The sequence below is a fragment of the Phyllobates terribilis genome, unplaced genomic scaffold, assembly GCF_046119375.1.
Source record: "Phyllobates terribilis strain yellow unplaced genomic scaffold, ASM4611937v1 Scaffold_4__5_contigs__length_816908805, whole genome shotgun sequence".
Taxonomy (NCBI): Eukaryota; Metazoa; Chordata; class Amphibia; order Anura; family Dendrobatidae; genus Phyllobates; species Phyllobates terribilis.
Genome location: NW_027362764.1, coordinates 676087878 through 676110565, shown reverse-complemented (window position 1 = coordinate 676110565; position 22688 = coordinate 676087878). Strand labels below are relative to the sequence as shown.

At 46.2% G+C, this 22688-nt stretch overlaps 6 pseudogenes; all 6 read right to left on the bottom strand.

The window, feature by feature from the left end:
* Positions 1 to 1011: 1011 nt before the first annotated feature.
* On the bottom strand, positions 1012 to 1131 carry LOC141269572 (5S ribosomal RNA; annotated as a pseudogene).
* A 13176-nt stretch (positions 1132 to 14307) lies between these two features.
* LOC141268378 (5S ribosomal RNA) lies at positions 14308 to 14427 on the bottom strand (annotated as a pseudogene).
* A 621-nt stretch (positions 14428 to 15048) lies between these two features.
* Positions 15049 to 15167, bottom strand: LOC141268823 (5S ribosomal RNA; annotated as a pseudogene).
* A 940-nt stretch (positions 15168 to 16107) lies between these two features.
* Positions 16108 to 16227, bottom strand: LOC141267918 (5S ribosomal RNA; annotated as a pseudogene).
* Positions 16228 to 16847: 620 nt separating this feature from the next.
* LOC141268510 (5S ribosomal RNA) lies at positions 16848 to 16966 on the bottom strand (annotated as a pseudogene).
* A 943-nt stretch (positions 16967 to 17909) lies between these two features.
* LOC141268651 (5S ribosomal RNA) lies at positions 17910 to 18029 on the bottom strand (annotated as a pseudogene).
* Between the last annotated feature and the right edge of the window lie 4659 nt (positions 18030 to 22688).

Genomic DNA, 22688 nt, shown 5'->3' with positions numbered 1-22688 from the left:
CAGGCCCGACCCTGCTTAGCTTCCGAGATCAGATGAAATCGGTCGTGTTCAGGGTGGTGTGGCCATAGGCAGAGACAAGCCTCTCACTTGCTGCTTTTCTACTTTGACGTCTGGCTGCCGGCTGCCCTTTCCAGTGCTCAGCAAGACCAGGTCCTTTTGTGCTTTCCCTTCTCTTCAATTTTTTTGCTGGCTTCCTTAAAAGGTCTTGTAGACAGAACGCCCCACTCAGAGCCACTGAGCTCACTGATCGGCTGCAGTGCTGTCGACGGAACGTCAGCTTCACGGCCAATGCCACAGGCCGGGAGCAGAGGCGAGACTCACCGGTAGACCCGGGTAGGGTGAGTAGAGCGCGGTTAGTTGCTTTCTAATAGCTTGCAGCCGGGGATTAATTTTTAATGAAAGGGAACAATCCCTTTGACTGTCTGCAGCGCGCCACACCTAGGAAGCGCACTCTCACACACAAGCCAGCATGCACACGTGCTCGCACGTGACAACACCCCCTATCTGCCCCTACAACCTCTCCGTCACCATGCATCAGACTCTCCTGCCTGTTTTATGATTTCAGGACCCTAGCAGGAATCACCCCCCCCTCCCCAATTCCTTCCGCACCTTCCTTGCCTTCCTTGCACTGAGGTTAGCTCTTTGTCAGCCGTCTAGCTTGGTTACACAAGCTTCTTTGCAGAGAAACATGTTATTTCTCCTGGCCCTCGCTAGGCGGCCGGCATCCAAAACCTTCCCTGGGCACCTGCTGAAAGCCTGGCCCCTTCACGGCCCCGGGTGCTTTTAACGCCATCATTTCCACACGGCGAGCTGCGGAGTCAATAAGCACTCCTAGCCGTGGCAAGGAGCTCGGTGTCAGGCCTGCGTGAAGGCGGCGGGGTAGCGTACTTTGCTGCCAACTGGCTCTGAGGTCTTGGGGCTTCCATCATCTAAGTTACTTAAGGTCGGTGTCCGGCAAGGTGCCGTTCCATGATAGTCGAGCTGGGCAGTAGGGCAAAACTTCATCAAAATGGTCTACAGCACTCAGTGTTCCCAGGAGGTCTCCAATCCAAGTACTGTCCGAGCCCAGCCCTGCTTTGCTTCCAAGATCAGACGAGATCGGGCGTATCAAATGTGGTATGGCCAGTAGACGCTGCTCTATCCATCGCCCGGCCAGCCTTTCTCAGGATCGCTTGGTGGCGAGCAATCTGGCCGTGACGGGGCGGGCTCCTAAGGGTCCATGCAAAAGCTGTGCCATCCCTACAGGTGTGGTTTGTTTAGCAGTGATTCACCCGCCGCATCAGGTGTCTTCAAAAATGGCTCGGCGCAGGGTCTCCTGCAGGCTAAACCCTTCATCGCGGTAATGTGACAGAAAGAGCAAGCTGGACCCGTAACTTGGGGGCGGAGCGAGACGTCCAGTGGTGAATGAAGGAAGAGGGTGAGATGGTTGCCAGTGACTTTGAGCTGCTCTTCAGGGTGGAGGGTCGTGTTGCCTTGACCTTACAGACTGAGATCATTGTTTGTCAGTGAGTCTGATATTTGGCCCATACAGTTTTGTTATTGTATTCTCAGTATTATATTTTGCTGTATATCATGTCACTACGATGAACACTAAGTCGAATACTTTTATTACATAAATTGTATGGGAGTTCTACTGTCTTGGGATTATTGCTCACTATTCTGCCCTGCTATTTTGGGACGATACACCCTGTAATCCTTATTGTTTTAGCTGTCTTCTCCCCGTAACCTTCTATATGATGCGTTTTATATTATAACGTAGTTTTGTGAATAAATTATCTTATTTTTGCATATATCTCTAATGTGTCTTGGGTATTTGTTATTTCATTACTTATTGGATCGTTTCCACTGATACCTATTAGACGTTGGTTTGGGTTTTTAATGATGAAGACGATGATGAGACTCAAATACCTGATTGGAGCGACAACTTGACTTTTCGGTCAGGGCAGGAAGAGGTTGGCTTTGAGGACGACGGGTGTGATAACACACAGGGTGATGATGACAAGGTTGGAGATCCCACTTACTGTCAACCCACAGTCAGCCAGTCGATGAGGTCACCCGGGCCTTTGCCTGGCCTTTGGGATGTCGCGGTGGTCGGCTCCCTGGCCCGTACCCTGGGGTCACTCTTTAAAAGGGTGGATAATTGTTAATTTTATAAGAGTTTGTGACACCACCTGTGGTATCTGGTGAGAAGCACCAGCGCTGCAGCAGTCCACTGGGGCCCGTGATAAGGCAGCTCGATGGTATAGCTCCCCACAGGTGGAGCTAGGTCTCAGGGCAGCGTATGCAGGTGGAATGCAGGACAGGCGAGACCCAGCTGGGTCAGAGCAAGAACGGAAACGGACACGGTAGTCACTTCAGTACCTTTTACTGGAGGAAATTCAGGCACATCCTGGAACACTGTAGGGTGAAGGGTGCATATCAGGATCCTCCCCAATTAGCGGGTGTAGGGCCTCCTGTTTCTTGCCTCTGCGCAGTAAGTTTCTGACCTGCCTGGAGCTAGGCCTAACTTTGTCTCTGTCCTGCGCTGGCTGACCTTGTGGTAGGGCCTTCTATTGAAGTTCACGCTCCCAGTATGCGGGGCCTAAGCGTCTCCTGGCTCTGTTACGTATCAGCACCTTAGCGATCCTGGGACTTGTAGTTCTCCAGGGATTCCGGTTATGCCTTACTGGGTCATAGAGATCCCGGTAAGCTCGGATCCGGTGTCCGGTAAATGCTTCGGGGTGAGCTGGTTAAGCTCCTCTGCCCCTTATGTACTAACTCGCCACTCGCCTTCGGCCTACTCGGGCCCTCAATAGGCTATACACACTAACGGCAGCTTGCCGCGCTTCACCGATCTTATGACGCCGGCACACCTTAAGCTCTATCTGGGCTCCCTGAATCTAGCTAGCAGGAGCCTCGTGCTCCACTGCTGAACTATTAACTGAGTTCTCTAGACTAGACTGAGCTCCACTGCAGACTGACCTCTCTTAGGCTTCTCTACTGCAGGAACTCTTCAGAGGAACGGAACTGCCTAGCTCCACCTTCCCTATTTATATCCCTAACGGGCTCCCTCTGCTGGTCTGAGGTGGAAGGTGGAGATGTGTGAATGTTTATGGGGGCCTCTTGTGGAGGATTCCATCAATACACTCTTCTAGGATCTGTGATACCAAGCGCAGCGGGGCGTCACAGATGCTATTGACGACGAGGTTAGGTTGCGCCTTCCTGGACAGAGACGGAGTACTGGAAGCACGTCAACAACTGCATCCTCAACCACAACTCCGCCTCTGACCACAAGTTGTAGTGGCTCTTCAGGTCGCATGGGCTCTAAGCCTTGCATAGCCTGGGCATTTATTCAGATCGATAAGGATGACCCAACTCGTGTTATCTGTAATATTTGTCACCAAAAGCTAAGTAGAGGCCAAAAAATCCATAGTTTGAGTACTTCATGCATGTAGCGTCACATGGATATGAAGCATAAGTTGCAGATGGGAAGCTCACTTTGCTACAATGCGGCCTAGCAGGCTGGGCCAACCACCGTCTGCCCCATCTTGTGCATCCGCGGCCTCTTCATCCTCTGTGACTGGGGGGACAGCAGTCACACATGTTTTTGGACGCAGACCTGCCACCTCTTTACCTGCAACAGCCAGTGTGATTGGCAGGTCGTCAGTTCATTGGGAAGTGGAAACACCTGCTGGTGTTGAGAGCACTCTGACATCGAGAGCACCACCTTTGGATCAAGGCAACCTAACATGTCCGCCTGCATCTTCCTCACAGACCAGCAGTTTGCCAGGGACACCCTACTCAACCCCGTCAAAGCACAACAGCCAGCCCTCGGTCCCTCAGATGTGGACAAGTAAAAGACCATTTCCTCCTAGCCATGAGAAAGCTAAGAGGTTGAATTTCACCATCTGCAAGCTGTTGGCTACAGAAATGCTGCCTTTCCGCCTGGAGGACACAGTGGATTTTTGAGACCTTATGTCCGTCGCAGTGCCCCAGTACCAGATGCCCAGTCGGCACTACTTCTCAAAGAAAGGTGTGCCTGCGCTCCACCAGCATGTCGCACACAACATCACCGCTTCTTTGAGAAACTCTGTGTGTGACAGGGTGCATTTCACCACAGACACTTGGATGAGTAGGCATGGACAGGGGCGTTACATGTCGCTGACAGGGCACTGGGTAACTATGGTGACAGCAGGACAAGGGGCTGCTGTCCAAGTCTTGCCGTCCCGGCGAGTTGTACGTCAATCCTCTTTATCTAGAAGTTCCTCCACTGCTTCTGCCTCCTCAACCTCCTCTCGGTCCTCCACCTGCACCCAAAGCCTGTCTGGTAATGCCACCTGCTTTCTAACTGCGCACCTCCTTACTATGCTGGCAGCAGGGCTCAACGGCATCAGTGTTTACTTTGAAATGTCTGGGAAATGTGAGTCACACAGCTGAGGACTTGTGGTCAGCTCTGGAGACCCAGTTTCATGAATGGTTGTCTCCACTGGACCTGCAACCAGGGAAGGCTGTGTGCGACAATGCTGCAAACCTGGGTGCGGCCCTTCGCCGGGGGAATGTTACACACGTGCCTTGTATGGCTCACGTGTTGAACCTGGTTGTCCATAAATTTTTAGCCCACTATCCCGGACTAGATGGCCTTCTGCAGAGGGCACGGTTGCTGTGTGCTCACTTCCGCCGTTCGCATCCCGCAGCTCAACGACTTACATCTCTACAGAAGTCGTTGGGCCTGCCAGTTCACCAGCTGAAATGCGATGTGCCGACACGGTGGAATTCAACTCTGCACATGTTGCAGCGACTGTGGCAGCACCGACAAGCCCTGGTGCAATAGTTTCTGACGTATAGCCTGGGCCAACGAGATCCAGAGGTGGGGCAAATCACACAGCAGGAGTGGTCTCAGATCAGGGACCTATGAAGTTGACGCGCCCCCTGGGCCGTGGGGTACCCGGAGCCGGGCCGGTAGACGCTGGGGGTTGTAGTCACTGTGGCGGTGACCCGGTCCGTGACCCAGGGCGGTCAATCCAACGGTAATTTGTATATATGGATTTTATAATGTCCGACTACGCCACCTGTGGAGTGCGGCCAAAGGGGCCGCCGCTGCGGAACAGTCCTCTGAAGCTGGTGGTTTTGCTGCAATGGTATTATTACTCACCACAGGAAGAGTGTAGCTTCAGGGCAGTGTGGGTGGATGATGGTGGTTGTAGTGCAGGGAGTCAGTAATGAACACAGAGTCCGTGTGATGCAGTCCCAAGATCTTTACTCACAGTTGTTGCAGTCCAGATTACAGGTACCAAAGCTATCTCACCCGTCGTGCTGTGCGTACTCAGTGAGGGGCTCAGTCCACCCCCAGATAGCTCCGGAGTACTTAGCAGGACCCCCTTCTGTGTGTCCTTTCTCTGGCCTTCTCCCTGCACCTCACACCCAGTGACACTTCTATCCGGTATCCTCGGGCCTTGGCGGGCGACTTGTGTTCCGTCCCCTGGGTCCTATGTGGCTACCTTCTTAGTGAGACTGGTGTGGACTTTTGCCTGCAGTACATGAAATGCTGCAGCCTCCGGTTTCTAGTTGAGCCTTGCTGTTTCTCCTCTAGTTGAGGGACCGGTTCCCCTTATCTGGCCTGACCCCTCTACCTCCTGGTAGCAGCGGGAGTACAGGTGGCCTTCTGCACGGCCCGTAGCCCTAGGGTCCCTTCGGTTCCTGGAGCCTTCCTGCTCCCACTCCTCTCTTCTCTCCTTCAGTCCTGGGCCTCCCAGGCTAGGCCCGCCTCCGGAGCAGAGCTCATGCCGAGCCTCTGCTCCTGTCACTTTTCCTCCTCTGACTGGCTTGCTCTTTCTAAGATGGCTTCCTATTTATACTCTCCCTGTCATGTGCTCCCCTAAGCTGCTCCCCTAAGCACCCACTACATAGGATTCTCCCACCAACTAGGGACCTGGGACTGTGCTCTCCCTTAGGAGAAATCTCGCCCTAACCCCACTGCGGGTATGTGTTGGATGCAGGTGTTAGGGTCCCGAGCCATACGCCTTCCTTACCTGAGGGTGAGATACCACACCTCTGGGTGAGATGCAGTAACTCTGTGGTGAATGCACCCTCAGGGGTGCCACACACCTTTCTGCACAGTTTTGAAATGGCGACGAAGATGTTTAGTGCTGACGACAATGCCATTATCAGCATAACTATTCCGGTGATTTACATGCTGGAGCACACATTAAACAGAATTCAGAGTCAGGTGGTCGGACAAGAGGAGGTGGAGGAAGTAGAGGAGGAGTCGTATGCGGAAGGGATAACATCTCCAAGGTCCAGACGGTTGGCAGAACCAAGGAGGCAGGCATGGGAGGGTGGGGGAGAGGGATTAAACAGGGCGCATGGTAGCAGCCAAACTGTTGAGGAAGGTGCAGGAGCCGAGGACGAAGTGGAGGATGAACTGGCGATGGGCATGGAAGACTCATCAGATGAGGGAGACCTTGATCACATTTCTGTTGTGCGAGGTTGGGGGGAGAGGGCAGAGGAAAGAAGCATGATTCTTACCTCGCTACCAACACAACAAGGACTTGGTCCTCCTGCATGCGCAAGACACATGAGTGCCTTCTTGCTGCACTACCTGCAACATGACCCTCAGATTGCAGAATTCGAAGTAATCTCGACTACTGGGTTGCCACACTCTTAGATCCCCGGTACAAAAGTAAATTTGCCGAAATAATTCCTGCCATAAAAAGGGATTGACGCATGCAGGAGTATCTGCAGACGCTGTTGCAGAATCTTACATGTGCTTTTCCACAAAACACCAGTGGTGCACGAAGTGAATCTCACAGTTCTAACTTGCCAACCGCGGGACTGTCGAGTCTTCATCACTCAAACCGTAACAGTAACACAGTATCTGCTGGTAACAGCAATTTTGTGAAATCGTTTCACCACTTTTTTAGACCATCCTTTGCAAGGCCACAGGAGACAAGAAGTCTGACACATAGTCAATGCCTAGAGAGGATGGTGCAGGAGTATCTCCAAGTGAACATCGAAGCCATGACTGTGTCACTGGACCCTTGCTCATTTTGGTATTCCAATCTGGAAAAATGGCCGGAGCTCGCCACTCACGCCTTGGAGATCTTGTCATGCCCTGCAGCCAGTGTTCTCTCTCAACGTGTGTTCAGCGCTGCTGATGGTGTGCTGACAGATAAGCGCACGCGGCTGTCCACTGAGAATGTAGACAGACTCACGTTCATAAAGATGAACAAATCATGGATTCGCAAGGACTTTTCTAATCCTGTGTTATCCTTGGGAGGCTAAAAGCTTGAGGATTTGGTAATATCACCTCACCAACCGTTTTAAGCAACTGTGGGGCAATTGATGCCACTTAACCCTAGAACGCATGACCATAAAAATCTACACTTTCATATACCTGGGGCCTTTTAGGCCCGTGTGCAAATAACATTGAATAACTCAAACTCAAATGACAAACAACTATATACATGAAGAATACCTAGAGTTTCAAAATTCTAACTAAAGTAATCTTGCAGAAAATAGAAAACAATTAACAGGGCGGGACTGCGAGGCCCCAGGTATGCGTTCTAGGGTTAAGTGGTGTCTGTGCCACAATTTTGGGAAAAAATGGAAACTTTTTTTGGAGTCCCCTTGCTGTGTCTTACGTGACGTTGGCATCGTCAATTCCAGGTGGGTTGGGTCGCTCCCCCCCCCTTTTAACTGTAAGAAACTACATACACTATGGCTTGGGGTAACACAGATGATTGAGTCTGAAGAGCTGTTTACTCAGAGGTCTGCTCCAAATCTTCAGTGTCTGCTAGTCAGCGTAGAATTTTTAACTGCATCTAGCCTAGGCAATACTTTGGGCGTAGTAGCCCAGCTGCGAAGCAAGCTGCACCGCCTGTGTATCTAATAAGAATTTTTAAATGCATCTAGCCTAGGCAGACTGTGGGGACCCCCAACCAAACCCAGACGCTCAGCCCCCCTACCGCCCCCCTTTCCTTGACAATACAATAATGTAACTCTTACAACTGGTTGGGTGAGGATCGGTCACAGCTTTATTAACTCTTTATACTCATTCCATTAGAAAGACATTTTATTTCTAAAATAATTCAGCTTGTTGCAGCATGCCCTGGGTCTCCACTCCGGCAACTTGGCCAACAAGTGTAACTCTCCAACATGTCCTTTCTATTTCCAGGCCACGGAGGATCCTGCGTATTCGTATGCAGGACTCTGACCCCCACCCATCACTCTTAACGCTTGTTCCACTCCGTCCTGGAGTCCTGACAGGAATATGTCCAGTCCAATATCCATTAAGTGAACACCGTCGGGCCGTATGAGGCCTGCTTTATCTCCTTCCAGTTGTCGGTGTCGTACCACTACACCGCCTCTGTCTCTTCTAAATTTTGCCATCCGAATATTTATTACCCGCCTTGTCCGTTCGATGGCCGTGATGTCTCGCGCACCTTGCCATATCGCTATCGGCACAATCTCTGACCATACTATAGCTAGTTTTGTGAAAAATTCTCTGAAGCGCTCAGTGTCTAGTTTCATTATTGCCATTAGTTTTGCGCTCTTGTGATGACCTAGGTTGTTTCCCCCGGCCTGTATAACTAAGATGACCAGACATCTTGCCTCTCTCCCTACCTTGATTACCTCCATTAGTACCTGTGGCCATAGCAGGCCTCTAATACCTCTCCAGTTGAAATATGTGTTATGAAACTCTAATTTCCTCCCGCCTGGGTGGACTTTCGCCCTTTAATCTGCCCATTATATATACGAGTGGCCTATCACCCACACTGTTGGCTTAGCGTCACCTGTAAAAGAAACAAACCACGTTAGGATAACAAGTCCGGTCTTATGTATCTTGCCAAACACGTGGATCACCATCTCTCTATCCTCTGAACTTCCGTTTCTGACAGTCCTGCTCTTGCTGCTTCTGTGGCCGCGCCTATGCGGAATGAGTGTGTCCCGTAATCTTTGGGGTGGTTCCCTGCCGATGTTATGCATTTATTAAATATAGCTTGGAACTGGTATCTTGATAATGGCGTCCCATCAATGTGTGATAGGAACAAATTACTTTGTGATCTGATGGTTAGATATGGTTTTACTATTGTTACCCGATTCAGTGTACCGTTTGTGGGTTGTAGAAGTACCCAAGTGCCCCTGCCCGTTGGAACCATTTTCGATTTGTGTATGCATAGACGTATTGCATTATTGCCTATGACTACGTCCTGGTGTAATAAGCCTCCACTGGTGCTAATTTTGGATTGAGGGACTAATTCGCTTATGCATAGCACCCCGAAGAAGGCGATCACAAATGCAGTAGACAGTAGTGTTGCTTCAAATTGTGTCATGTTAATGGTGTTAGGGATATGATGTGAGAAATCAGTTTTAGTGACACGGGACGGGACGTCTACACTCCTGACTTGGCTGACCCCTTTTCCACCCTTTTATGGATTGTCTGATGATGAATCTTTGTCACATCTCCCCAATTCAGTAGTTGGAAGTGAAATGCTACTCCGGTCAGACACCGCTGCGCTGACGCCCCTGATATGCCCCTCATCATTAGCTGGTGGAGAAATTCTATGGTGACTTGTGATCTGGCTTGTTCACATTGGTCAACCCGTCTGCCTGCTACTAGTCGTGTCCACTCTTCCCATGCCTTACCGTATGCTTGCCACGTCGAAGGGGCAACTGACGCTCTGATTAATGGCATCAACTATTCGCCACTAGATCCCATAGGGAAGGTGGACAACTGTTGTCCCGATGGGTGGGCATTGTGGAAGAGCTCTGTGAAAATCTGCCAATTGAATTGTTATAAAGCGTTAGCAGCAGCTTTAGACCCCTCAGCATAGTGGCTAGCGCGGACCCATACATTGTGTTTTAGGCACAGGAATGCTAGCCTGGGTAGTAGGCCTAGCACTGGGAGAGACGATGATGCCATCTTATTAATGTAGTGCGCTAAGCTGGTGTTTTTTGTTATGAAGCGTATATTTTTGTAAGACAGGAGCGCGCACCATATTTCTATTGCTAAAACTATTGGGAAGAAAAATTATTTTCAGGGCTAGATGCAGCGAAAAATTATTATTAATTGAAAAGCTGGTGGAGCTTGGTATAGATGGCCTAATACAATGAGACCCACACACTGCTAGAAGGCCAAATATTTTTTCAGAGTTAGATGCAGAAAAAAATTATATTCAGTTTGCAACCTGATGGAGGTCAGTATAGATGGACTAATAGAACAAATCCCACACACTGCTAGAAGGCCAAATATTTTTTCAGAGGCAGATGCAGACAAAAAATTATTTTGAATTTGCAACCTGATGGAGGTCAGTATAGATGACTAATAGAACAAGTCCCACACACTGCTAGAAGGCCAAATATTTTTTCAGTGCTAGATGCAGAAAAAAATTATATTCAGTTTGCAACCTTATGGAGGTCAGTATAGATGGACTAATAGAACAAGTCCCACACACAGCTAGAAGCCCAAATATTTTTTCAGAGGTAGATGCAGAAAAAAATTATATTCAGTTTGCAACCTGATGGAGGTCTGTATAGATGGATTAATAGAACAAGTCCCACACACAGCTAGAAGCCCAATATTTTTTCAGAGGTAGATGCAGAAAAAAATATATTCAGTTTGCAACCTGATGGAGGTCTGTATAGATGGATTAATAGAACAAGTCCCACACACAGCTAGAAGCCCAATATTTTTTCAGAGGTAGATGCAGAAAAAAATATATTCAGTTTGCAACCTGATGGAGGTCTGTATAGATGGATTAATAGAACAAGAACCACACACAGCTAGAAGCCCAATATTTTTTCAGAGGTAGATGCAGAAAAAAATATATTCAGTTTGCAACCTGATGGAGGTCAGTATAGATGGACTAATAGAACAAGTCCCACACACTGCTAGAAGGCCAAACATTTTTTCAGAGCTAGATGCAGAAAAATATTATATTCAATTTGCAACCTGATGGAGGTCAGTATAGATGGACTAATAGAACAAGTCCCACACACAGCTAGAAGCCCAAATATTTTTTCAGAGGTAGATGCAGAAAAAAATTATATTCAGTTTGCAACCTGATGGAGGTCTGTATAGATGGATTAATAGAACAAGTCCCACACACAGATAGAAGCCCAATATTTTTTCAGAGGTAGATGCAGAAAAAAATATATTCAGTTTGCAATCTGATGGAGGTTTGTATAGATGGATTAATAGAACAAGTCCCACACACAGCTAGAGGCCCAATATTTTTTCAGAGGTAGATGCAGAAAAAAATATATTCAGTTTGCAACCTGATGGAGGTCAGTATAGATGGACTAATAGAACAAGTCCCACACACTGCTAGAAGGCCAAACATTTTTTCAGAGCTAGATGCTGAAAAATATTATATTCAATTTGCAACCTGATGGAGGTCTGTATAGATGGATTAATAGAACAAGTCCCACACACAGCTAGAAGCCCAATATTTTTTCAGAGGTAGATGCAGAAAAAAATATATTCAGTTTGCAACCTGATGGAGGTCAGTATAGATGGACTAATAGAACAAGTCCCACACACTGCTAGAAGGCCAAACATTTTTTCCAGAGCTAGATGCAGAAAAATATTATATTCAATTTGCAACCTGATGGAGGTCAGTATAGATGGACTAATAGAACAAGTCCCACACACAGCTAGAAGCCCAAATATTTTTTCAGAGGTAGATGCAGAAAAAAATTATATTCAGTTTGCAACCTGATGGAGGTCAGTATAGATGGACTAATAGAACAAGTTCCACACACTGCTAGAAGGCCAAACATTTTTTCAGAGCTAGATGCAGAAAAATATTATATTCAATTTGCAACCTGATGGAGGTCAGTATAGATGGACTAATAGAACAAGTCCCACACACAGCTAGAAGGCCAAATATTTTTTCAGATGTAGATGCAGAAAAAAATTATATTCAGTTTGCAACCTTATGGAGGTCAGTATAGATGGACTAATAGAACAAGTCCCACACACAGCTAGAAGCCCAAATATTTTTTCAGAGGTAGATGCAGAAATAAATTATATTCAGTTTGCAACCTGATGGAGGTCTGTATAGATGGATTAATAGAACAAGTCCCACACACAGCTAGAAGCCCAATATTTTTTCAGAGGTAGATGCAGAAAAAAATATATTCAGTTTGAAACCTGATGGAGGTCTGTATAGATGGATTAATAGAACAAGTCCCACACACAGCTAGAAGCCCAATATTTTTTCAGAGGTAGATGCAGAAAAAAATATATTCAGTTTGCAACCTGATGGAGGTCAGTATAGATGGACTAATACAACAAGTCCCACACACAGCTAGAAGCCCAATATTTTTTCAGAGGTAGATACAGAAAAAAATATATTCAGTTTGCAAATTGATGGAGGTCTGTATAGATGGATTAATAGAACAAGTCCCACACACAGCTAAAAGCCCAATATTTTTTCAGAGGTAGATGTAGAAAAAAATATATTCAGTTTGCAACCTGATGGAGGTCTGTATAGATGGATTAATAGAACAAGTACCACACACAGCTAGAAGCCCAATATTTTTTCAGAGCTAGATGCAGAAAAAAATTATATTCAATTTGCAACCTGATGGAGGTCAGTATAGATGGACTAATAGAATGATGCTATGCCCAAAAGATTTTACTTCACTAGGTGCAGTAAAAAAATTGGTATTCTATACACAGGTGGTATATCTTGCAACACAGATAGGCTACTCCACTGACTAACACACTCTGCAATAGGCCAAAAAGGATTAGCTTTGCTAGATTCAGCCAAATGCTGTGAAAAAAACTTGCACAGCACTGGCACAGACCTGCCTGGCAAAAACTGATAGGAACTGATGTAACCTAGTCCTGAAAAGGACTCCAATTACAATTAGTCTTTACTCCCACAATCTATCTATTTAAGAGCACAGACCTGCCTGATAAAAGTCATAGGAAATGCTGTAACCTAGTACTTAAAAGGACTGCAATCACAACTATTCCCTACTCCCAAGCTTTCTGTAGATTTGTGCGAAAATTGGCTTGAAATTAACAAGGTATAGCGCACACAGCAACAGCGGTGCCGTCTAACACGCAGCTGCAGCAGTGAGAAAATGGTGGCGACGGGGAAAATGGCTTGGTCTTATAGGGCAAGGACATGTGACATACACTGCCAATGACACATGCCCTTGCTTGTGTGAAAAAAAGCACTTCGCTCCGTGTGTGCGCTGCTGATAGGCTGACAGATTGCACCTCCTCACTGCAAATGCGGGAAAGAGAAAAAAAAATGGAGATCTTCATTGTTCCTGCAGAGATCCATCCCCTGCCCCTCCCCCCACCCCGCTGTACACTCAAACTGCGTATTAACATTAATTTTCATCATTACTGAGAAAAAATCCAGTTATGATTTTGGTGCACGAACAGTTATCGAACATAACCTCGAACAGCCGAATTTTTCTCAAATTGTTCGAGTTCGCCGAACGGCTCGAACACCGCCCAAAACAGCTCGAATTTGAGATTGGCGAACAGTTCGAGTAGAACAACGCTCATCTCTAGACACAACGCCCCACTCAGAGCCGCTGAGCTCACTGATCGGCTGCAGCGCTGTCGACGGAACGTCAGCTTCACGGCCAATACCACAGGCCGGGATCAGAGGCGAGACTCACCGGTAGACCCAGGTAGGGTGAGCAGTGCGCGGTTAGTTGCTTTCTAATAGCCTGCAGCCGGGGATTAACTTTTAATGAAAGGGAACAATCCCTTTGACTGTCTGCAGCGCGCCACACCTAGGAAGTGCACTCTCACACACAAGCCAGCATGCACACGTGCTCGCACGTGACAACACCCCCTATCTCCCCCTACAACCTCTCCGTCACCATGCGTCAGAATCTCCAGCCTTTTTTATGATTTCAGGGCCCTAGCAGGAATCACCCCCCCCTCCCCAATTCCTTCCTTGCCTTCCTTGCACTGAGGTTAGCTCTTTGTCAGCCATCTGGCTTGGTTACACAAGCTTCTTTGCAGAGAAACATGTTACTTCTGCTGGCCCTCGCTAGGCGGCCAGCATCCAAAACCTTCCCTGGGCACCTGCTGAAAGCCTGGCCCCTTCACGGCCCGGGGTGCTTTTAACGCCATCATTTCCACACGGCGAGCTGCGGAGTCAATAAGCACTCCTAGCCGTGGCAAGTAGCTCGGTGTCAGGCCTGCGTGAAGGCGGCGGGCTAGCGTACTTAGCTGCCAACTGGCTCAGAGGCCTTGAGGCTTCCATCATCTAAGTTACTTAAGGTCGGTGTCCGGCAAGGCACCGTTCCATGCTAGCCGAGCTGGGCAGTAGGGCAAAACGTCATCAAAATGGTCTACAGCACCCGGTGTTCCCAGGAGGTATCCCATCCAAGTACTGTCCGAGCCCATCCCTGCTTTGCTTCCGAGATCAGACGAGATCAGGCATATCCAAGGTGGTATGGCCAGTAGATGCTGTTCGATTCATCGCCCGGCCAGCCTTTCTCAGGATCGCTTGGTGGCGAGCAATCTGGCCGTGACGGGGCGGGCTCCGAAGGGTCCATGCAAAGGCTGTGCCGTCCCTACAGGTGTGGTTTGTTTAGCAGTGATTCACCCGCCGCATCAGGTGTCTTCAAAAATGTCTCGGCGCAGGGTCTGCTGCAGGTTAAACCCTTCATCATGGTAATGTGACAGAAAGAGCAAGCTGGACCCGTAACTTGGGGGCGGAGCGAGACATCCAGGGGTGAATGAACGAAGAGGGTGAGATGGTTGCCAGTGACTTTGAGCTGCTCTTCAGGGTTGAGGGTCATGTTGCCTGCAAATGTCTTCTGCTTGGGGTTACCGGTGGTTGCCTCCAGCCACGCGGGAGACGCTGGTCCTGGTGAAAAGGAGCCTAGTATTAAAAGTAAAGAAGCAACAATACTGGAGGCCCACGGTGATCAGAAGGATGCTGGTATTTTGCAGAGATGAAATAGCGCAAGAGAGAAAGCAAATGAAAAAATGAAAAGAGAATGAATGTGTGCACTTGTGAAAGGGAATGGAAAAAAGGCATTGAAGAGAGTGCCCCCTGCTGGTGGGAGGAAGGAAAAAGCAAAAGCCTACAGCACATGGTATTCCCAGGCAGTCTCCCATCCAAGTACTAACCAGGCCCAACCCTGCTTAGCTTCCAAGATCAGGCAAGATTGGGCACGTTCAGGGTACTGTGGCCGTAGGCACAGACAAGCATCTCACTTGCTGCCTTTCTACTTTGACGTCTGGCTGCCGGCTACCCTTTCCAGTTCTCAGCAAGACCAGGTCCTTTTGTGCTTTCCCTTCTCTTCAATTTTTTTGCTGGCTTCCTTAAAAGGTCTTGTAGACAGAACGCCCCACTCAGAGCCGCTGAGCTCACTGATCGGCTGCAGCGCTCTCGACGGAACGTCAGCTTCACGGCCAATGCCACAGGCCGGTAGCAGAGGCGAGACTCACCGGTAGACCCGGGTAGGGTGAGTAGAGCGCGGTTAGTTGCTTTCTAATAGCCTGCAGCCGGGGATTAACTTTTAATGAAAGGGAACAATCCCTTTGACTGTCTGCAGCGCGCCACACCTAGGAAGCGCACTCTCACACATAAGCCAGCATGCACACGTGCTCGCACGTGACAACACCGCCAATCTGCCCCTACAAACTCTCCGTCACCATGCGTCAGACTCTCCTGCCTGTTTTATGATTTCAGGGCCCTAGCAGGAATCACCCCCCCTCCCCAATTCCTTCCGCACCTTCCTTTCCTTCCTTGCACTGAGGTTAGCTCTTTGTCAGCCGTCTGACTTGGTTACACAAGCTTCTTTGCAGAGAAACATGTTACTTCTGCAGGCCCTCGCTAGGCGGCCGGCATCCAAAACCTTCCCTTGGCACCTGCTGAAAGCCTGGCCCCTTCACAGCCCCGGGCGCTTTTAACGCCATCATTTCCACACTGCGAGCTGCGGAGTCAATAAGCACTCCTAGCCGTGGCAAAGAGCTCAGTGTCAGCCCTGCGTGAAGGCGGCAGGTTAGCGTACTTAGCTGCCAACTGGCTCAGAGGCCTTGGGGCTTCCATCATCTAAGTTACTTAAGGTCGGTGTCCGGCAAGGCGCCGTTCCATGCTAGCCGAGCTGGGCAGTAGGGCAAAACGTCATCAAAATGGTCTACAGCACCCGGTGTTCCCAGGAGGTCTCCCAATCAAGTACTGTCCAAGCCCAGCCCTGCTTTGCTTCCAAGATCAGATGAGATCGGGCGTATCCAAGGTGATATGGCCAGTAGACGTTGCTCGATCCATCGCCCGGCCAGCCTTTCTCAGGATCGCTTGGTGGCGAGCAATCTGGCCGTGACGGGGCGGGCTCCGAAGGGTCCATGCAAAGGCTGTGCCGTCCCTACAGGGGTGGTTTGTTTAGCAGTGATTCACCCGCAGCATTAGGTGTCTTCAAAAATGTCTCGGCTCAGGGTCTCCTGCAGGCTAAACCCTTCATCGCGGTAATGTGACAGAAAGAGCAAGCTGGACCCGTTACGTGGGGGTGGAGCGATACGTCCAGGGGTGAATGAAGGAAGAGGGTGAATGGTTGCCAGTGACTTTGAGCTGCTCTTCAGGGGGGAGGGTCGTGTTGCCTGCAAAGGTGTTCTGCTTGGGGTTACCGGTGGTTGCCTCCAGCCACCCGGGAGACGCTGGTCCTGGTGAAAAGGAGCCTAGTATTAAAAGTAAAGAAGCAACAATGCTGGAGGCCCACGGTGATCAGAAGGATGCTGGTATTTTGCAGAGATGAAATAGCGCAAGAGAGAAAGCAAATGAAAAAAAGAAAAGAGAATGAATGTGTGCACTTGTGAAAGGGAATGGAAAAAAGGCATAGAAGAGAGTGCCCCCTGCTGGTGGAAGGAAGGAAAAAGCAAAAGCCTATAGCAGCTGGTATTCCCAGGTGGTCTCCCATCCAAGTAATACCCAGGCCCAACCCTGCTTAGCTTCCAAAATCAGACGAGATCAGGCGTGTTAAGGGTGGTGTGGCCGTAGGCAGAGACAAGCCACTCACTTGCTGCTTTTCTACTTTGACGTCTGGCTGCCGGCTGCCCTTTCCAGTGCTCAGCAAGACCAGGTCCTTTTGTGCTTTCGCTTTTCTTCAATTTTTTTGCTGGCTTCCTTAAAAGGTCTTGTAGACTCAACGCCCCACTCAGAGCGGCTGAGCTCACTGATCGGCTGCAGCACTGTCGACGGAACGTCAGCTTCACGGCCAATGCCACAGGCCGGGAGCAGAGGCGAGACTCACCAGTAGACCCGGGTAGGGTGAATAGAGCGCGGTTAGTTGCTTTCTAATAGGCTGCAGCCGGGGATTAACTTTTAATGAAAGGGAACAATCCCTTTGACTGTCTGCAGCACGCCACACCTAGGAAGCGCACTCTCACACACAAGCCAGCATGCACACGTGCTCGCACGTGACAACACCCCCTATCTGCCCCTACAACCTCTCCGTCACCATGCGTCAGACTCTCTTGCCTGTTTTATGATTTCAGGGCCCTAGCAGGAATCACCCCCCCCCCTCCCCAATTCCTTCCGCACCTTCCTTGCCTTCCTTGCACTGAGGTTAGCTCTTTGGCAGCCATCTGGCTTGGTTACACAAGCTTCTTTGCAGAGAACCATGTTACTTCTGCTGGCCCTCGCTAGGCGGTCGGCATCCAAAACCTTCCCTGGGCACGTGCTGAAAGCCTGGCCCCTTCACGGCCCCGGGTGCTTTTAACGCCATCATTTCCACGCGGTGAGCTGCGGAGTCAATAAGCACTCCTAGCCGTGACAAGGAGCTCGGTGTCAGGCCTGCGTGAAGGCGGCGGGGTAGCGTACTTAGCTGCCAACTGGCTCAGAGGCCTTGGGGCTTCCATCATCTAAGTTACTTAAGGTCGGTGTCCGGCAAGGCGCCGTTCCATGCTAGCCGAGCTGGGCAGTAGGGCAAAACGTCATCAAAATGGTCTACAGCACCCGGTGTTCCCAGGAGGTCTCCCATCCATGTACTGTCTTAGCCCAGCCCTGCTTTGCTTCCGAGATCAGACGAGATCAGGCGTATCCAAGGTGGTATGGCCAGTAGATGCTGTTTGATCCATCGCCCGGCCAGTCTTTCTCAGGAACGCTTGGTGGCGAGCAATCTGGCCGTGACGGGGCGGGCTCCGAAGGGTCCATGCAAAGGCTGTGCCGTCCCTACAGGTGTGGTTTGTTTAGCAGTGATTCACCCGCCGCATCAGGTGTCTTCAAAAATGTCTCGCCGCTGGGTCTCCTGCAGGCTAAACCCTTCATCGCGGTAATGTGACAGAAAGAGCAAGCTGGACCCGTAACTTGGGGACGGAGCGAGACGTCCAGGGGTGAATGAAGGAAGAGGGTGAGATGGTTGCCAGTGACTTTGAGCTGCTCTTCAGGGGGGAGGGTCGTGTTGCCTGCAAAGGTCTTCTGCTTGGGGTTACCGGTGGTTGCCTCCAGCCACCCAGGAGACGCTGGTCCTGGTGAAAAGGAGCCTAGTATTAAAAGTAAATAAGCAACAATGCTGGAGGCCCACAGTGATCAGAAGGATGCTGGTATTTTGCAGAGATGAAATAGCTCAAGAGAGAAAGCAAATGAAAAAAAGAAAAGAGAATGAATGTGTGCACTTGTGAAAGGGAATGGAAAAAAGGCATAGAAGAGAGTGCCCCCTGCTGGTGGAAGGAAGGAAAAAGCAAAAGCCTACAGCACCTGGCATTCCCAGGCGGTCTCTGTTAAATGGTTAATTATGTAAATTCATTTGGAATGTTAATCGATAATCATTTTTCTGAGTTCTATGCCTCAGCCATCGTGTCTAGTTGACATACGCTATTTGTGTGTGTATTTTTGGTTCACTACCATATGTAGAACAGGTGTCCATACGACTGGCTATAAAAGCCCATGGTACAGAAAGGGGGGGCTCTCTTGCTCTGCCCACCCCACAAGACACAGAATCTTCATGCTGAGAAGCAGATGACATGTAGGCCTGGACACATGCTGGACAAAGACATGATTTACCAGCCAGGATCCAAGGCAAGATGGGTGAATCTCAACAATTAAGCTAATTATGGACAAATGGACAATTACTTTATAACTAATTATTGTATGTACCTGCTGCAATCTGATTCTTTTTAATGGACAATCCAAGAATAAATAGATACATTTTTTTATAAGAATATCGTGATATTGATACTTTGAGAAGTCCTCAGTAGAAAAAAATAATACAGGAAGAGTATTATTTTACAATGGTGAGCCAGCCAGTCCTGTTTTTTTGTTTTTTAAATTAAGTAAGTGAATTTCTTCCGTGAACAAGGGGGAAGTCCTGACGAGCTGAACAGCTGTTGTTCACGTGTCAGTAAATTCACTAGTTTGTCACGAGAAGCAGAAAGGACCTACAGACTGAGGAAAGACAGGAAGCAGAGGTACTAACAAGGAACAGAATCACACAGGAAAAGAATCAGACGAACTGAAGACAGGACGTGCTGATAAAGAGAAGCCAAGGAATCTTAAGGTAAGCAAAATATGGATATAATTTCTTGTTTTGCTAAACAAAGTAATATTAATTTCAAAGTTAATGTAGGAGATGACATAGAAGTTTTGTGGCTCAGTTTATACAAAGAATGTGAATTGCAGAATTTACAGTTAACTTCTAAATTGGTAAATAGAGACAAACAGAAATTGAGAAATATTCTACATTTGGTAGATTTTTTTCATAGTCTTGTGTTAGAGATTTCTAAGCAGGATAATAGTGTAGAAGTGTCAGACGGTGATACTGATTCTGACTGTAATGTGGAAAATGAACAAGAAGTAAGACACGTGTCTGTAACTGAAGGTGACCTTGGGTCTGACCAAGAGACGGACATACAGAAACCTGACATGGGAGGAGACATGACTGACATACGAGAAACCGATATGCTAGGTGATGTGGGAGGAGACGTGAGTGACGTAGGAGGAACGGACGTACAAGAGCCACTAAAAATATCAGAGAATTCTGGAATTACCCAGGCTCAACTCCATATTAAAATGAGGAAAAATTTGCTGAAATTATACAAAATCATGCCAAAATATGATGTCAAAATCCATGCCTGTAGAAATTCAGAGACATTTGAGAGCTTCTCTGATAAGTTTGATTTATCCAATGAGGAAAGGAATCAATTATTTAAAATATGGATTCCTGTGACATTGTCCAGACGTTTACATTTAATGCCCTGTGAAAATGACTGTCCTAATGGATGGGAAAATGATTCGGACAGATTAAGATATTTGATCTATTGTGTCACAAAGGATTTTCCCAACATAGAAGATCTGCAGAAACTAAGGATTGGTAGGAAGGAATGTACATATACATTCATGTCCATATTTGAACGGTTGTACAAAGCTCTCATCAAAAATGGAAAAGTACAACATATGATAACAACTTTTGTACAAAAATTCAAATTCCTAAATTCAGTTTCCCAAGTTATGGCATCCCAAAAAATTCATTATTTGAATGTGCGCAGATGGTGGATTTTGTTAGAAAACATGAGAATCGTGAAAAGAAAATAAATCAAGCTAAATTTATAAAACCAGGAAAGGTAAAATCTTACCAAAAGCCAATTTCAAACTCTCCTAGACTGAGTCATCCCCATAGTGAACTCTATCAAATACGCAGAAGATTTCATATATGTTATAAGCCATATCAGCCAGTGCAAAGATCCATCTCTCCACAGAATGAGTTAATTCTCAGTCAGAACTGTGATTCTCTAAAAAGGAAAATGGCTGAAACTGATGGACAGAGACAGGTGAGACGACCAACTCACAGTGACGTCATGGAATGTGGACAGAAGAACAGGCAGTTCTCTGAGGTTTTGAAGGATAGAAAAATGTCTTTCCTAAATATGGCGTTCCTGTAGATATTTGAGAGAGACAGAAGATTTGGTTTAGGGAGTGGCTAAGGAAAAACTGTAATTACAATGTTTTATCAAAATGTAATACAATGTCTCAATATTTATTTATAATCTTATACAGTAAAATTGTAGTTACATAGTTTCTAATAGTTTATATATATATATATATATATATATATATATACACTTGTCTAAGTAGAGATTGCGTATAATTGTATTTATATATACGTTTATAAAATATATATATATATATATTAATTAATAAATTAGAACTTCATATATATAAATTTAAGTAGCAATATTTTGAATTACATTAGAACCAACCAATATATGTATAAGATATTTAAATAATTCTGTTTCTGTATGAATTTGATATTTAATTTTATTTTCTTATATTTCCTTAGAGTTTTCATTCCAAAGCAGGATTTGATCAAAGAACTCTAAAATGGATTTATTTCTTTATTCACACAGGAAGTGAAAAAATTGCATGATTTTATGTGTATAACATTTTAAAATAATAACAATATATCTAGTTGAACTATAATATATATGTAATACTTATTAATTCTTTTGTGTTGCTAATATTTTCTGTGCATGAAGTGTTCGTGCAAATTAAAGTAGCTTTACAGCATGACGTGTGACAGCTGCGGCCTTTGAACTTTGAGCTAATAGTATAGGATCCCATTCATTCTATTTTCAACTGATGTAACTTAAGACCGGACAGCCAGTGAAAAAAGAATCTAAGACAAGAGTTTTTTCAAGTGTCTGAAATTCCAGTGACTTACTCTCATATTATATAATATGTACTTGGGGAATATTCAAAGAAATATAAAGATATTCAATTGATATGGCAATGCGCATTAATAAATTGGGATACAACAATTTTGGGTTAAATATATATATGTCTAAAACTTCTTATGTGGAATGTTTGAGTTGAACAGATCTGTGAATGTCAGAGTGAAGGTGACAGATGAGTAAATCAGCAGCTGCTAAGTGTGATTGATGTGACAGATGGCCTCGTATGTTTGTATGTTTGAAAAAATAAAAATGTTTCTTTATGTGAAGGTACAAAAATATATTTAATTCTAAGGAAATTATAATACATAATTAGGTATTATCTACATATATATATTTCTTTAATAATTATTATTTCTTGATTTAACTAATAGTGGATAAGGGCAACCACACATTAAAATGCTTTACAAAGCAAATTTATATTTAGAATAATTTTCCACATGATAATATTCTTGAATAACTATAATATTATTTTTAATGGTTACCTAAATAGGTACACACCTCTCTTTAGTCAAATCTATGCTACTCATCGATATGAAATTTATAATTTGGTTCTGATATATACATAAATTTTATAAAATAATATTTTTGGTATTAAGGGGGAAAATGTGTTTTTGATCCTGATTACATAATCAATTTTGATCAATACTTATTTTCCACACATTTTAATAAAGAAGAAATAATAATAAGGTACTATGGTATAATTAAGAAGGGTATTACATGCAAAGTTGCATAATTTAATATTTTTTGGTGGTACAAGGTTATGACAAATATGAAATCATCCAGATAATGGAGATATAAGGGTATTTTTTATGGAGAATATAATTACTCTGCATTTGTCATTAAAATTTAAAGGCCTTATTTTTATTTTTATTCTTATTTTTACTCTTAATTTTATTTTTCATTTTTAAAATTTTATTCTTACTTTATACTTCTTATTTTTCTATTTTTTCATTTTTTTAATTCTCATTTGATTTTATTTGAGTTCAATATCTCAATTGAGAAAACACATTAATATTTAATAAAGTAATGTCTAATACAATAGTATTGCTTCATT